Raw genomic sequence first — 4918 nt, forward strand, 5'->3', positions numbered from 1 at the left:
GGCGGGCGCGAAGGAGGCAGGGCGGGAGGGAGGGAAGAGCCCGGAGGGAGGGACCGACGGGAGGGACCGCGGGCGGGCGGGGTGGGTGAGGGAGCGAGGGAGGGACGAGGCGTCTTGGTGGAAACAGCGCCCCTCCACCCCCGGCCCTCCGCGGTCGCCAGCACGGCAGGGGGAGCCGTGCCAGGGGCCCGCGCGGCCTCTCCTTCCCCTCGCGGCTCGCTCGCCCCCGGGGACCGCGAGAGCAGGGCCCCCGCAGAGCCCACGTCACGCACTCCTTGGCCCGCGACCCTCAGTCCACTAGCACGCGGCGGGTCCGGGGCTCTCAGCTCCCTGTCGGGGCCCTTCCCGGCGGGAAGCCCCCACACAATGCCTCGGAGAGAAATCTATTCCCCGGGGACCCTGGATGGCTATGTCCGGCCCCCTCGGCCTGCACATGCCACTGGCTTGACGCCTTTGGCCCACACCCTTGCACTCCAGATTATTGAGCGCTTGCTGTGTGCGGACCTGACAGGAGGGCAGGGGCGGGCGGAGTGGGTGGTGAGGTCAGGAGATGCCCAGAGGATACAATTCAGGAGCTAGATGCCCAAAATTGGGGAATCCTGGGCCAAATGCATTATCGTGTGCTTGGGGGTGACTGGAGAGTTTGGTGGACTTCTTAGGGAAGTGATCCTAGGGCTCCTGGTGGGGGAGACTAGGCGGATATGAATTAGGGGAAAGGCTGGGGTGGGGGGATCGGGGACTGCCACAGCAGGTGCAGAGGCAGCCAGAGTTGGGGTGCTGGGAAAAAGCTGGTGCCCCCTTCTCTCCAAAGCCAAGCTGCCCTGCTTGAGGCATCCAAATGAACCCCAGTCTCCCATTCTATCTCCCCTTTACCCTCTCCTCTGACCTGCCTCCGCATCCATACAAGCCCCCACACTCCACCTGGTCCCACAGCTAGGAGGCTCTGTGAGGGAGATGGCCGGAAATAGTCACTTCTTATGGTTCTACATGGTCTGGAGGAAGGGCCCATCCAAGTCTCAGCCCTGGCAGCTCCTTGGCAGGAAGCAGGAAAGCTGGAGGGGCCCTCAGAGGAGGAAGGCCCTATGAACCACAGGGGTGGCCAAAGGGCCTGAAGTTCAGGGACCTGCTCAACCACCAGCATCAGCCTGCTTCTCCAGCCTTGGGAGAGGATGGTCCCTGGCACAAGACTGGGGGACAGGAATGGTGGTGGATGATGGCAGTGAAGGCAGCTGCAGATTATAGGTTTCCGAGGGAAAAACCTAGGGGCTGGACTGGGGCACTGGCCCTTGAGATCTCTTGCCTACCTATGTCAAGTCCCTGGAATAAGCACCAAGAGCAGATTTCCATTTTTTTCTTTTCTAAGTGGCCATGTTTCCCCCCAGGGGATTCCTGATCCTGGAGCCACACCTTTTTCTGCTGGTCTCTTGTCCGTGAGGCTCCCCTCTCAAAATCGTGGTAGGTCCCAGCCATCCCTAAGCTCCCTTTATCTTGACCTTGAGACTCACTAATAGATACAAACACACATACTTTTCCATTTTGCAATGAGTTCAATGGTCCCTGACATCAGACAGACCTGGTTTCCTATTCCAGCTGCACCATTTACCAGCTGTGTGTCTTTGGGCAAGTCACTTAAACTCTCTGAGCCTCACTTCCCTTATTTTTAAGTTGGGGATAATAAGAACCTACACTGAATGGCTATGGTGATTGGGCCCCGCGGTGGCTCAGTCAGTTAAGCATGATACTCTTGATTTTGGTTCAGGCCCCGATCTCAGAGTCATGAAATTGGGTCCTGCATCTAGCTCCGCTCCTGGCTGAGCATGGAGCCTGCTTAAGATTCTCTCTCTGCCCCTCCCCCCTGCTATCCCTCTTTAAAAAAAGAAAAGAAAAGAAAAGAAAGGCTGTGGTGACAACTGAATGAGATGACCTATGTTTATGGCAGTGGTTCCTGGTACCTAGTGAGCCCTCAGTCCATGTTAGCTGCCTTCAGCAGCATCTTCCTCCTCATTTCAAATTTCTCAACCCCAGCTCTCCAGGAGAAAGGCTGATAAGGCCAGGCGCTGCTGAAGACTAAAGGTGGATCCCTCCTAAGAGTGTTTGTGGTTTAAACCAGAGCTGAAGCCTCAAGGCATGGAAAAGCCAGAGGAGAGGTCTTCCTCTTGGAAAGGCCAGGGGGAGAGGGCACTGCACCGACCAGGTAACAGCTAACCGGTGACTGGCCTGAATACCTGCCAATGATCTGGAGCCCACTAGTGGGAATCCCATAAGTTCTTACCTTCCCCAGACGCTGGGAACTAACCACAGCCCCAGGATCTCCGAGTTGCTGCCAAAGCAAACCCCACCCCCCTTGATGAAAATCTTGTGCTGACCTCCCCTTGGGGAGCCATGGTCCACAGGAGTGACTTCCCCGGCTCCATGGCTCCAGGTCAGCCAGGCTGCCCTTCCCCATGACCTTGCTGCTCCCCAGCCTGCCAGCCCTTCCCCACCTGGCTCTCAGCTCTTTCATTTGCCCATTGGGTGAGCCCCAGCCAGGTGGGGCCCACCGACTGAGATCACTACTCCTGACAACAGCCATGCTGTCTCTGCCAATGGCTCATTCCCTGACTTGGCAGGAATTCCCCTTCTCGAGTTGCCCGTGGATGCCCAGGCCATGCTGCACCATCCAGTGTGTGCACTCTGAGCCTCTCTGCTTCCAGCATGCCCCACCCCCACCCTCCAACTCTGATTCAGTCCTCTCAAGCCTCAGAACCTGGGTCCTTCCAAGAGCAGAGGGCCTCCTGGCTGCCCATAGCCTGTGCCGGGCCAGCTCGCTCGTCACTCCTGTGTTCAACTTGCCTTTCCACCTTGTCAGCTTTCTCAGTCCCTCTTTGTCCCCTCTTTCAAGCAGTGCCTATGTTCCTCTGCACATCACCCCAGGTTCTTTACAGACAAGGTGGCTGTTTGCTTCCCCCCTCCTTTAACCCCTTGGCCTCAACAAATTCTATTCAAACCTGTGGCTGGAACAAAATACCACACTGCCACAGCCTCTGTAGCCATGGCCCTTACTTTCCACCACAGACACAAGTTAGAAAAGTCACCCATCAATCAGACTTTCAGAATGAGATGCATATTCAAAAGCCAGGAGAGAAATTATAGTTAAAAAAAATCCTCCCACCTATAAAGCTGAGAAGCCCCCTATAATCTTTTCTGTGCAAACAGCAACCATTCCTCTGTTGATATGTTCAATAACTCCGGATTTGCCTCTATTGGACTTACATGAAAAGGCCCTAGAAAGCTCCAAATGGCAAACAGAAATCTCTACGTCCCAGGTTGTGACTAAGCAGCATAGAAAGTGTTTCTCCTAAAAAGACTATTGGGTAGCGAGCGCCTAGGTGGCTCAGTCAGTGAAGTGTCTGCCTTTGGCTCAGGTCATGATTCCAGGACCGATCCGAGGGTCCTGGAATCGAGTCCCACATCGGGCTCCTTGCTCAGCAGGGAGCCTGCTTCTCTCTCTGCCGCTCCCCCTGCTTGTGCTCTCTCTCTCGACAAATAAAATCTTTTTTAAAAAAAAGATTGTTGGGTAGCTGCAAAAGATAAGAATTCCTTGAGATAGGTTATACCAAAGTGCTCCTTCCCCAGATGGCCGTCTCTTGCCCAGGTCCATCATGGGAGCTGATGGGGGTGGGAGCTGCTGTGCCCAGGCGAAAGCACAGGCATGCAGATGGGAAGGTGTAGTTGGGAGTGAGTTCCCAGATCATGACTTTCATCTGGCCAGCCACCTTCTTTGGCTGAGGGTCTTGGAAATTCACTTGGTCCCCCCCACCCCACGCTGCTCTCATTAAAATGGAGAGTTACACATTTCCCCTCCAGGCCTTGGCCTGGACAGGCTCTGACATCATAAGATCCCCTACAAAACTTCAGAGGACCCCCGGGTTTCACTTCTTGGAGGCTGGACGGCAGTTCTGGTGGTCTGCCTGGAGTGAGATGACAACCTGACCTAGCAGGTGCTGCGGGCCTTGAGTCAGGGCTCCGTATGTCGATCCTGGGTGCAGTGGCTGCTAGGAGGCGCTGTCCGCACCGCATGCACTGTTGGGAGTGGGCCTAGTGTTTGGGAAAGAGATTCAGTGCCCTTCAGGCCAGCGCCCTTGGGTTGGTGGGAGATTTTTGAGGTGGGGGAAGGAGGAGGGACCCGATCATTTGATTCATTTGCCAAAGATAAGGAAGAAGTGGCTTTGAGCAGAGTTCAGCAAATGAGGACAAGTTCCCTGAAGTCTAATACTACTGGCCTCTAGCCCCTATCTTGGAGCCAGCGATCAGCATGGAAAAGTCCCTGGGACCAGGGCCAAGGGCAGGCACTTACTCTGGGGCACCTATCAGAGGCAGCGTGGCATCCGGAGTTTTGGGGCACTGTCCAGTGAGCCAGAGTTAACTCCTCAACCTCTGCCATCTGCTAGGCCAACACTTAATCTTGTGTGGCTGGCAGCCTCACCGTACTCCATAGCCCTATGGAGATTCCAAATGACACTCCAAAGGAGCCTCCCTTCACCGCCTGCAAGAGAAAAACGAGTGGGCCTAAGGGGACCTTGGCCCAAGAGGCTGCTGCTAGGGGGCAGAGACTGGGATGGGAGTGCAGAGGGATGTCAACATGAAAGTCTTTCCTGGAGGAGGGCACCAACTGATTTCTGTGGCCCCTTGAGTGTGCTGGGGGACAGGGACTGGGTGTTCCCTTCTCAGATGGAGAGGAGGCTCAGGGGAGGGAGTGAGGCACCAGTCACATGGCATGGGGTGCTACATATTATATACATGGTGAATGGCGCCCCCTGGAGTTGTGTTCGGAGGTGGCAGTATGCACAGACCCAGGAGAGGTGGGGAGGGGGTGCTTGGATGGAAGGAGAGATCAGGAAGGGCTCAGACTGGGACACCAGAATGGGGGCACCAGGCC

The sequence above is a fragment of the Ailuropoda melanoleuca genome, chromosome X (assembly GCF_002007445.2).
Source record: "Ailuropoda melanoleuca isolate Jingjing chromosome X, ASM200744v2, whole genome shotgun sequence".
In the NCBI taxonomy this organism is placed as follows: domain Eukaryota; kingdom Metazoa; phylum Chordata; class Mammalia; order Carnivora; family Ursidae; genus Ailuropoda; species Ailuropoda melanoleuca.